Source organism: Globicephala melas, chromosome 9 (genome assembly GCF_963455315.2).
Source record: "Globicephala melas chromosome 9, mGloMel1.2, whole genome shotgun sequence".
Lineage (NCBI taxonomy): Eukaryota > Metazoa > Chordata > Mammalia > Artiodactyla > Delphinidae > Globicephala > Globicephala melas.
In genome coordinates, this window is record NC_083322.1 from 77,184,975 (window position 1) to 77,197,985 (window position 13,011).

A 13,011-nucleotide genomic window follows, 5' to 3' on the forward strand; every position below is an offset into this window, starting at 1 on the left:
GATGTGAGATGTGGCATCAGCATCCAAGCACTGGAGCAAGGAAGCTTGTCTTTCCAGGAACACTTTTCTAGGGTTCCACTCTTTAACTTAATATTATTGGTTGTGCAGGATTCCAGGGAAATATATTTGATAGGGCTCTTGTCTACAGGAACAGTTTGGTTACAAAATAAATAATGCCATGTTGGGTATAGTGAAGTATCAATGAAGGTTCAGAATAATGGGTAGAGATACTTCTGTATGGGAGATTTCTGTATTCAGTTTATTGTCCAACCAGCGCACAGTGATGTTTTTTGTTTGTTTTTTCACTGTCCAGGCATCATTTCTTCCTGTTAATGTCCAGGAACTGTCTCTTTATTGTCATTGTTAAAGGCACCATCCTGGCTAATTCCATATCTCCCACTAAGAGAAAAAGATGTAGTATGATCTCACTTATACGTGGAATCTGAAACACAAACAAACAGCAAACCAAGCTCATAGATACAGAGAACAGGTTGGTGGTCACCAAGGCAGGAGATGGAGGGTGGAGAGTGGGCAAAATGGGTGAAGGGGGTCAAAAGGCACAAACTTCTAGTTTTAAAATAAATAAGCCATGGGGATGTAATGTATAGTTAATAATACTGTATCATGTATTTGAAAGTTGCTAAGAGAGTAGATCTTAAAAGTTCTCAACACAAGAAAAAAATTCTGTAACTATGTGTGGTGATGGATGTTAACTAGACTTACTGTGGTGACCATTTTGCAGTACATACAAATATCGAATCATTATGTTGTACATCTAAAACTAAGATAATGTTGTATGTCAATTAGTCTAAAAAACAGTTAGCAATGCTGTTAGAACTCATAGTGCCATGAAACAACATAGATAGTCTTGCCTCTACAGTTTCTTAATATCATTTATTTCACACTGATTGCATCACCACTCATGATTCTACATTTTCGGTAATATTGCCCATGAATAGTGGTCTCCAAGGATTCTTTCAGTGGTTATTAATATTACTACACTTTGATGATTGACGACAGCAAATGTGAGTGTTAGCTATGGAAACAATAATAATAGGCATGTAAACAATAATTCATTTTCTGGTCTGGTTAAATTTATCTTTAAAAACTTGTTGACGTAAATGTCAAACAACACATCTTCCATCCGTGCCTTCTCCTGGAATCATTAGGCAATGATCACTGGATCCCTAGAAAGTGATCTTTTTCAATGCTGGCTGCACTCCCACCTTCCACACACTGAGGAGGATGTCAATTAGGAGGGCTTACTGATCTTGCAGAATGACAATCTCAAAAGCCCTTGGAGGAGATAGACATGGCCGCTGCCAAGCATGTCCTGTCATGTGGCCTGGAGCCTGTGGAGGGATGGAGTGATCTCCCTGGGTGCCAGCAGGGAGGGGTGAGTGGGGGGGTAGGGCACAGGATAAAGCTAAGACAAACAAACATCATAAACCACTTCAGCTAAAAGTTGCTTAGGGAACATCTGGTAGGGCATTTTCCTTTAGACTGGCAACAGCAGGTGGCACATGAAAGGAAGACTTGGCTGCAATGGTTTCTGGACTTGTGAGTGATGAGTGATATCTCTCCAGGTCTGTTTTCAGTGACTTAACCATTGGAAGCGATGTGCTATTGATCCTCCTTGGGCACGTTCTCATCCTTACAGTGTTCCTCTCTGTGGGCTTTCTTCTTAAGCCTTTCCCCTAATATATTAGTTTGCAAAAATATGTCGCAAAGTTCCTTTTGATTTTACGTCTTTACCTGCCATCTGTGAGATCCAAAACCGGATTTTATATTCTGTTCTGCTCCCAGGTTGTCTAGTGTCCCACAGTATTCATGAATATTGGTGAAGGTAACTCACTCTGGAGGGACTTTTAATGTAGCTGTGCTCTTCCAAAGTATCATGATCTTCAGAGACCTGTCACAAAGAAAAGGAAGCAATAGAAGTGGACACGTAAATTCTTGCCAGATAAAAAATAAGGTTTATGTGCAATCCTCAATTATATATTGACATTTATCCTGCTTATTTCGTTTAGTTTTGTCTGTGTATTTCTGGTTATTTAGTTGTATGGGTTAAGTTGAAGTGCTTGACATAAGTCATTCTACAGTGCAAAGATATTTAGACTGAGGGCCAGGATTCTTGTTTCTAGACCATCTCTCTATTAATTGACTGCATGCTCCTGTACTAATCACGTTAAGCTTCAACTCATCTATCAAGATAATTAAATCACGTGAACTCTAAGGTCCCATTATTCAGCAAAATTTTAGATAGCTATGGTTTTATGTTAATAAATGACTGTGACTTGGTTTGATATAGCTCCAATTTATGTCATTTTGACCACACACTTCACCTTTTATATCTGACAGATTTCTGGATTAACAAAATTAAATTCATCCTAGACAGTTATTAAAATATCATTAATGTTCACATTTTCTCCCCAAGATAGTGAGAACAGGCTAAAGTAATCTAAGGTAACTACCTCTAGTTACCTTCTCAGCCACATAACAAAAGCACTGGACCTGAGCCTACGCAGGTGGGTCCACTTTTCTTCTCATTCTTCGATAATGAGAGTAGTGCCATAAACAGTTTCAGCGGGCAATTTAAGATATCCAGTTCCATTTATTTATCGATATTTTAACCTTCTTTCAAGGGTAAGACTTCTTTCCTCCTTAACTAGGGTCAGAAACAATAGGAACCTAGAGAAGGATGGGGTATCCTTTACCCACCCCCGCCATGAGAAATCACTATTTAAGACTCTCCAAGGTCAAATGAAGGTGAGAGGGAAAAAAGGTGATGAGGGGTTGGTGGGTTGGTTGGTTTTGGGCTTTGTAATATAAATTATTTTCCAGTTATTGATAACTATTTTGCCTTTAGTCTCTAAATTTACTATTTAGTTAGATTTTGTTGCTTTAGTTTTATTATTTCTGTAGTGTGTATTGGAAGAGGAAATCTATCTTAGGCTTCCGGAGCATCCCTGTATGTTCTTGTTGAATGTGCCAGACTGCAAGCTCCTCCTGATAAAGAGCGATTTCTGTAGTTAGCCACCCAGGCAACTAAGTAGGTTAAGAAGATGAGAGTGACTACATGCATCTCTTTGCTCCAAAAGGGGAGACAGCAGGTTTGTTTGCTGCTTGCTACCATGTTTGCCGCTGGCAAAGGGGCAGTACTGGGTCGTTGGCCCAGGTTCTTCTCCTGTAAAGCACCTGTGCACAGGTGTCCTCTGGCCCTCCACGTGGTCCTGTGGGAATTGGGGCTCAGAGGACCCACACAAGCATGCTGACATGTTGAACACTGCTGTTCCTATGACTCTTTCATCTGATTCGAGAGTCTCTTGTCTTTTGTCAGTTTCCATGAACCTGTGGCAAGTTAACTTACTCTCTTGCGAGTAGGGCAAATCACACAGCACCTCACAGTTCCTGATGGTGTTTGGCAATGAGAATGGGCCGCTGACAGAAACATGGCTTTCTAGAAAAGAACTACCTGGGCTCTGTTGGACAATTAATGGGATTTAAGGAGGGTTCTTGGAAATTTGCAGCAAATGTATTGACCAAATTGTATGGTCAAAGGAACAATAAATGTTTCTCCGGATTGTTGCCTGTTAATGAGGAGGAATTAGACAGGTCTTAACAGTATATTTCTTAAATATTTAATTGGTTGTGATAAAAACCTTCTAAACAATGTTAATAAGGAAAAAGGAGTACCCAATTTGAGTTATGCATTACTGAAAAATATATACTAATTCAAAAGAGATAACAAGCATCTCCTAAATTATCTCAATAATTTAGCATTTTATACTCATACTTATTATCAGAATTATTACCCTAAAAAAACCAGTATCTGATTAAATACTCTTTTTAATATTGTACTAATGACTAATTAATAAAAACTAGTTTAAGATGAAAAATCAAAGATGAAAAAATTATTATTTACCAATTTATAATTAGGTCAATCATATAAATTAATTTTAATCTATGTATTTGCACCATATTGTCTGCCCCATTTTCCCCAACTACATTTCACCATATATCAATAAGACGGTTATTGTAACATGTAATAAAAGATAATTCTGCTCCTCACAAAGCGCCTATTTCGAAAACATCATCAATGTTTTCACTCAACATTACAAGAAATGGATTTGAATACAGACTTGGGTAGGATTTGGAATTTCCAGAGTAGACTTAGTTCTTAATGAGTGGTCACTTTGTATCAGGCATCACTCTAAGTGTCCTATGTTCACTTATTTCATAGAATGATGCCATGGTTAGGCTTCCCTAATAACTCCGTTCTACAAAGAAGGAAAACAAGAACAAGAGTTCCACTACATTGCTTTGTGCCACATGGCTCCTTAGTGCAGACCCAGAATGCCAACCCAGCAGTCTGGTTCCACAGCCAGATTTAAAGCCACTGTGCCAGGTCAGGTAACCTTATTTTCTCTATGTCTGAGTCTCTTCAAATGTGAAAATATGGACAGGTTAGTGCTGAAGATCCCTTTCAGGAATAAGATTTTTCATGACATCAGAAGAGAAATCACATTTACAAAATGCATTTCCAAGTTAGTCAAAGATTAAATTTCTCTTAAAAAAGGAGGAAATTTCAAGATTCTCAATTACTTTGAGGAAACTGAGGAAAAAGCTGTTCAATACTAGAGCATTATTTTGCATCTGTAATGTCTCTTGAAGCTTCATTGAAGTCCATGATCTTTTTAAAGCAATGGAAGTGAGTGAAAATATATAATTCATCATGGCTCTTTTATTTTCTGGCTTCTCATTTGGTCATGATGCAATGCCTAGACCTAGAATATTATCAGGAAAAGTCTTATTCTGTTCTTTCTCCTTCACAAAACAATTTTCTGCGTTAGACTGAAAAGCCTCAATGATGTGGCTAGTACAACAACGATGCCCTCTTTATTACTGAGACTTACTGAGAACTATTGATGTCAGACCAGATGCAAAAAAACAGGAATGAAAGAGCCACACATCCAAAGAAGACAATTTAATTCTTAATTCAAAATCATTGTGTATTTTTATTATTTCATTATTGCTGAGTTAATTCAAAGGTATTCAGATGTTTATTTAAAATAATGTCAGCTTAAGGTCTTTGGTTCTTAAGTTGCTGCATTTTTCATTTTTTAGTAATATTTACTGAACACCCACATTTCTGTTTGAGATATTGTGCTTGAAGGTCGGCCTCTGCTTTCATGGAATCTATAATCTCCCAAAGTAGACAAGCCAGCAATTATAATGTAATGTGACCAGTGCAATAAGAGGGTAAGCAGAAGGCACTAAGGAAGTACCGAGTGTGGGGCATCAAAACTAGTCTAGGAATTCTGAGATGGTCCTCTGATTCGGTGTAGTAACTACAAAAATTGTATACAAGCCACAGCTTTCTCAAAAAAAAAATTGTACATCACAAAAAGTACACCTACAGGTATATTCAAATTAAAATTCTGTGAACGGTACGGCTTTGCAAATATGCATTTTCACATCAGATATAAGAAAGATTACATTAAATTAGGACATAATTAACTTTCTGATAACAAGCTTTATTTTCCTAAAATTTAAAAATTGCTTGAAGACATTTTATTCTTACATAATAGTATTTTATAAATATGACCTCTTAAGATTCACTGATAATAATTCAAATGTTAATGACTTGGAAAGTATTAAGCTCAAAAAGTTAATGTTCTCCAAGTGAGACACTTTCATATACATTTCCCTAAAGATGTCATCTTTGCTAAGATCGGAGCAAAGTCTATTCCAAGTCCCAGTATTTCTCTGCCTTTAAAAAATTCAAATACCACCCCCTCCAAATTCCTCACTTTAAATGTATATTAACACAACCTATTTATTATTATGTTTTTGTGCAAAAGCGAAGGTTTACATCTCAGATCTTGAACGAAGATGTAAACCACAGAGTATTGTTTGGCCAACAGTCAAATACTATGGCGTTTAACCCTTAACCTTTCCTTTCTCTAAGACATTTTCTCTTTTTATCACAATATTAATCTCTCCATGTTAGCTACTTCTGCCTTCCCAGCGTAGTTAACATTAATTCATGGCGATCTTGTCAAAATACTTCTATTTCACCTTTTAGAGCAATTCCAGCTGTTTCTTTTTGTAATAGAGTTTTGTTTTTACTGAAAGAACATGCAAATTAGACAAAGTGAGAAACGAGAGTTTTTTCCTTATAGATAAAAATTTTGCATTGTGAAAAAAATTATTTTAATTCTATCTTTAAAAGGTAAGTAGGCCAGTTTTTCTTAGCATAATTAAAATGCATTGTTTAATATATTTAAATGCCTTCAGTAGGTCATGAACTTGCTATTTCATTACTGTTACAAAGATGACTGCTGAAAACTATAACAAAGAATTTATATAAACTCGTCCCACATTTCCTATATTTTTCAAATGTGTATCCCAAAACTTGCAAAAAATTTTGAGCCAAAGATCCACAGGACTTTCAACCAAAGTGTGATAATTTTTCACAAAGTACTTGGGTATCTTGAGCGAATACTTCACAAATATTGCTTTCATTGGTTTTAGCATATTCCTAGCCATTTATAACAAGAAATTGGCTATAGAAGCAGCATAGGCTATTAAGTGTGCCATTTGTATTTGAAGTTTGTTTCAATGTAGCCTTGTTTGTCTGTTAGTCACTCTTTTGTGAAGTATACCGTTATCATAATAGCTTCAAACAAAAAAATACAGTGGCTACATATTTCAAGAAGTTGGCTCTGCAACTTCAGAAGTTCAGCAAAAGAACACTAAAGTCCTCAGTTATCTCTTTGTATTTCTCTTCTCAAACATCATTTATCTTTTCCATCACAGGTCTGCCTTACCTCTTATCTGGGATATAACAACACTCTCTTACCCAGTGTAATTACCCACAATCTTTCTAACCCCTACCTACTGCCTCTCATTCCATATAAACATCACGGACAAATTATCTTTCTGAGGCATAGCTTTGATTGTAACATTTGGAATCAACTTTTTGAATTACCATATGACCATATTTCAGTTGTGCAGCATGCTGCTATGACAAATGTATGTACCTTTAAACTATCACCACCATCAAGATATGAAAAAGTTCTGTCACTCCAGAAAATATGTTTATGTCCCTATTTATTCAATTCTCTCCCAAAACCTGACCCAAGGCAACATTTAAGCTGATTTCTATCAAATGACTTTTTTTTTTTTACCTCTCCTAAGACCTCATATAAAAGGGATTATACAGCATGTACATCTGGCTTCTATTGCTCAGATTAGTGTTTGGAGAGTCATGTGTGTTGTGGCTGCATCTGAAGTTTGTTCTTGTTAACTGGTGAGTAATATTCCAATGTATACATGCACCAGTTTGTTTCCCACTCACAGTTTTTGTACATTTGGGTTGTTTCAGTGAGTAATATAATTAAATTAGCTATGAACATTTGTTCACAAAATTGATGGATATAGGTTTTCATTTCTCTAGTGAAAATTTCAAAATACGTTAAATGTTTATAAGAAATGTCAAAATATTTTTCAAAGTCACTCTCTCATCATAAGTGAGAGTTCAAATAGCTCATATCCTGGTCAATACTTAGTATTGTAAGCACTTTTAAGTTTTGCAATTCTGGTGAGTGTGAAATGGTATCTCATTATACTTTTCATTTTAAGCTCTTGTCTCACATTGAACATCTTTCATGATCTTATTGGTCATCTGTATACCTTATTTTGTGCAGTACCTGTTTGAGACTCTTGCCCATTTACAATTGCCAAGATATGGAAGCAACCTAAGTGTCCATCAATAGATAAATGGATAAAGAAGATGTGGTATATGTATGTATATATATACACACACACACATATATATATACACACACATATATATACATATATATGTATATATATATATATAATGGAATACTACTCAACCATGAAAAAGAATGAATTTTGCCATTTGCAGCAACATGGAGGGCATTATGCTAAGTGAAATAAGTAAGACAGAGAAAGACAAACACTGTATAGTATCACTTATATGTGGAATCTGAAAAATACAACTAGTGAATATAACAAAAAAGAAATAGACTCACAGATATAGAGAACAAATTAGTGTCTACCAGTTGGGGGAGGGACATTATAAGGGTGGAGGGAGTGGGGGGTACAAACTATTGGATGTAAGACAGGCTTGAGTATGTATTGCACAACGTGGGGAATATAGCCAATATTTTGTAATAACTGTAAATGGAAAGTAACCTTTAAAATTATATTAAAAAATTTTTTATTTGTTTACTCTTTTAGTATTAATTTGTAAAAGGTCCATTTATGTTCTAGATATAAGCGCCTTGCCAATATGTGTTTGAAACATACCTTTCCTCCAATGTGAGCTTCTTTTCAAAAGCAAACACAAATTTGTTATGAAGTCCAACTTAGCAATTAATTCATTTGTGATTAATGTTTTTTGCATCCTCTCCAAAAAACCTTTGCCTACTCCAAATTTGTGTAGATTTTTCTCTATATTTTCTTCTGGAAGATTTATATTTTTAACTTTTCTGTCTATGGATATTTATTTTGAATTTTTAGTAAGAATAATATATAAGGGGCAATGTTCACATTATACATACAGATATCCCATTGTTCCAGGAGCATTCGTTGAAGACTATCCCTTCTCCATTGAATTACCTTGGCACATTTGCTGGAAATCAGTTGGCCATATCTGTATGCACCTATTTATAGACTCTATTCTGTTTCATTTACCTGTGTGTCTGTCCTTATGAATTACTACACTCACTTTATCATTGTTGCCCTATAGTAGGTCTCGAATAATGATAGTAGTACAAGTCATCCAATTTATTTTTCTTTTACAATACAGCCTTGCCTTTCTAAGTTCTTTGTTTATCCACATAAATTTTAGATCAGCTTGTCAATATCTACAAAATAATCTTGCTTGGGATTTTGACTGGGAGTACAATGAATCTACAAATCAATTTTGGAAAATTTGATACCTTAACAATATTAATTTTTCCAGTTTATAAATCCGTATATCTTACCATTTACTTAGGGTTTCTAAATTCCTCTTAGAAATATTTTGTGTCTTCAAAGTACAGGTTTTGTAAACCTCTTTTAAAAATTATGCTTGAGTCTTTTACTTTAATGCCATTATGATTTTTAAATTTTTATTATTTTCCAATTGTTCATTTCCAGTCTACATAATTATATTTATTTTATGTAAAGCTAATTACAACGATTGACTGCTTTGGATTTAAAATTTGCATTCTTTAATTATCCGAGTTTACTTAAAGTGAATATTGTATGACTTCCTCCTTTACATCTCCCAGTTAAATGTTATAAAGTTTCATAATTCCACTTACATACCACCTATCTTTTCACTATTGTCATACTCTTGTTTTTATCTGAGTCATAAATCCTGGTTTACAATGTTATTGTTCTTGGTTTGAAAAGTAATTTCTCTTTTAAAGAAATTTTGCTAAGAATTAAACATAGTTTTTACATGTATTTATTTGCCATTTCTAGTACTCTTCATCCTTTCTTTCAGTCTTTAATCTATCCAGTATCACATCCCTTCATTCTGAAGAATATCGTAAAGCTTTTGTTGCAGTGTGGTCTGCCTGTGACACAATCTCTCAGCTTTCATTTATCTGAAAATGTCTTTTTTTATACTCTTTTTAGAAGCAGACATTTATTGAATTTACAATTCAGATTTGACTAATTTCTGTCAGCAATATGAAGAAAAATGGTAAGTCTAAATGTAGAAATTTCAGGGTTGGTTCGGTGCCTCAACAATATCAAAGATTCAGGTTTCATCTGCATTTAAGCTCTATAATCTTAGCATATTGGTTTACAGGTCTGTGAGTCCAAGATGGTTGTTGTAGTGCCAAAAATTATGTCTTCAAGGCATAAAGTAGGCAGAACTCTTCTCTAGCTGCATTTTCCTATTTTCATCTAAAATATTAAAAAATTTTCCAGAAGCTCTTGTACCAGACTTCCACTTAAATTCACAGACTGAAATAGATCTTTGTAGTCACCACTGGCTGTGATGTGAGGCTGGAAAAGTATTTGACTTTTCCATCCTCCGTAATGTGATACCATGAAGAAGAACGTTTTCACTATGAATTTGGGGTCACCCATCAGTAGGATTTGTATCTATAGTAAAAGAAATTCAGAAATAGTCTCATATGTACAACTGGAATCCCAAAGAAAAAAGAATATGCAATTATAATTCCAGAAAGAATAGCGAAATAAAGAGAAGAAGAACTATTTGAAGAGTGAATGCCCAAGAATTTTCCAAAAATAATAAAAGATGTCAACATCAACTATATACTAAAGATATGCAGAGATCCCCAAGCAGGAAAAATGACAATAAAAAAACAAACAAATTTTTTGAAATCTAGATGCTTTATAACCAAGTTTATGAAAACCTAAAGATAAGGAGAAAATCATGAAGTCAGAGAATAAAAGATACATTACACACAGAGGAAAAGAGGTAAGAATTAGTGAAGGGACTATGCAGATCGGATGACAATGTGATTATGTTTATTTGTATGACATTCTGGAAAAGGCAAAATTTTAATGGAAGAAAACTAATGAGTGGTTGCCAGGGATTAGCGGGTAAGGGTGTGCTTAAATACAAAATGGTACAGGGATAATTTTGTCTTGATGGAAATTTTCTATATCTTGATTGTGGTAGTGGTTACACAGAGCTGTATATATATATGTCAAAACTCATAGAACTTTGCCCTAAAACACTTGAATTTTACTGTATGTGAATTATATCTCAATCAACTTGACTAAATAAGGTAGAACAAAGTGCACATTTTCCAATAAACATTGGAGACATCATGCATGTTTGCCACAACTTCCTCCCAAGACACGAATACAAGAACAGTAAACAAATATTCTATTTAGCATATAAACTTCATATGTGAACAAGAGGAAATGGAAGGGAAAAAGCAGAGGATAGGACAGCAGAACAAATTTCTGCAGCTGAAGGATTGGTTAGGGACGAGATGAGGAGGAGACATGTGAAAGTTCAACCCCAGGGCTCCGCAAAGCCTTAAGAGACAAGGTAACAATAGTTCCCCAAAAATTCTGGGGTAAGGCAAGGGTTTAGCAACAAGGGACTTGTGTAACAAGGGCGATCAAGTAACCTTCATATACCTTCATATTTTCATTAAGTGTGTGGCAAGAGTGGAAGCAAGTTCTCAATCAGGGGACATTATTCTGTGGTGACAGAGGATGGGATCATAGTTGAATGTGAATGGTATTGACAGAGTTCAAGAGAGAGGCTCCTGTGGTGGTGGAAATAGTCTACATCCTGATTTGCAGAATGGTTACCCAGAGGTAAACATAGGTAAAAATGCATTAAGATGCACATGTAAGATTAATGTGCTTTACTGCAGTTAAACTATATCTCATTAAATTTTTTTAAAAAATAGGAATTTTCAACAAAATCTTTTCTTTTTTAACATTCACAAACATTAGATAATTTTGGTTTTGTCTTTTAAATCTCACAGGTGGCATGGTGCCTCATATATTGTAGTTGCTCAATAAGTATTTTTGAATGTAAACAAAAGATGAAGTATAGTGTTGGGGAAATATATTTTATTAAATAATGGCTTTTAATTTCACACATGACAAATTCAATTATTTAGCATGAAAATCCATTCAGCTATATTTGTACACTGAATTCCAAAGTCCGTGATTTTTTTTCATTTTTCTAAGTTAGCATACGTCCAATAGTAAAGCTCTAATAAAAATAATGTAATCTCATATTTCAATGTTTTTAGTGTGAGATGAAGTTATTGACAGAAGAAGAAATAACCCCAAAGGTAGGATGCTTAAAAATATTCTATTATAATTCATCACTAGGATTAATAGTAGAGAAATATGATTTAAAATCTTTTAAAATGTTCTTACCTTTGATCTTCTTCTCATGTGATATTTGCTGTTCTATGGTTGCAGAGCATAAATAAATTGAAAATGTGGTTGTAACTCTTATGTGGTTCTTCTCACGATATTAAAGTTTTGTGGTAGGTTAATGGTGTTCAATAAACACGTTGCTACATGTAGAAATCTTGCCGTAAGTATATAGTGCTCCAGCATTTCCTGCAAGATTTACTGTGCTTCACAATATTGGATAAGTGATGTTGATCACATACCTGAAATATACATTTAATTGTTTCAAGTAGCCATAAAACATTATTGTCAAACACCTGCTTTCAAACAAGATCTCACAAAGATAAAATGTAAGTCTTCCATCAGCTGCATACAACAAATAATTCACATTAAAAAAAATTGCACCCATATATCCTGAAATATATGATTTCAAAATAGTTAATTTATATTTTGGAAAAGAAATCTGCTGGACTTTCGTAGCAATTGGATTTATTGGGTACCAATGCACTGAGATTTTATTTGGAAAGTAAATTTTCATTTTTATAAAACTAATAAATATTCAGTTACTGGAAGAATATGAAAAGGATAAAGGAAGAATGTTGCCTTTATATTTATTTTATAGGGTAAGATGTATACAATAGAGCACCACATCCTGTAATTTTGACCCCTAAATTTAAACACAAAAATTTTTTTAAAAAGAGAGCAGTCTATCTACTACAATGAATTCTTCACAAATTAATCAATACACAAAGTTTTAAAATTACCTTTGTTTTTAAATTTGATGAAGTGGACATACATAAACATAACAAATCTGTTTGAAATTATTTTTTATTTTTCTTCTTGTTCTCTGACTTTTACTCATTCTTTTGATGTCAAATAGAATGGAATATTTTTCTTTGAAGAATAAAGTATTCTGCTAAGTCAAACCCTTTAAAGTAATATAACGTATTAGCGTCACATGTCTTATCACTTTTAAAATAATAAAATATATTTTACAATTTCTGATATTAACAGGATGCAGTTAATTCTACATTTTTGAAACCTTGTGTCTCAACTTAATAGAAAGGTATCCCAAATGCAGTGATGGTCAAATGGGGATTAGAAAGACACAGAATGCTCACTCCA

General features: G+C 34.2%; 1 long non-coding RNA gene across 1 annotated transcript; it reads right to left on the reverse strand.

The window, feature by feature from the left end:
* Window positions 1-204: 204 nt before the first annotated feature.
* Window positions 205-11,990, reverse strand: LOC132597823 (uncharacterized). The gene is made up of 3 exons (XR_009565183.1): window positions 11,908-11,990; window positions 1,756-1,912; window positions 205-442 (listed from the first exon to the last, which is right to left on the reverse strand). It is a non-coding gene; the product is annotated as an uncharacterized lncRNA (long non-coding RNA).
* Window positions 11,991-13,011: the final 1,021 nt, after the last annotated feature.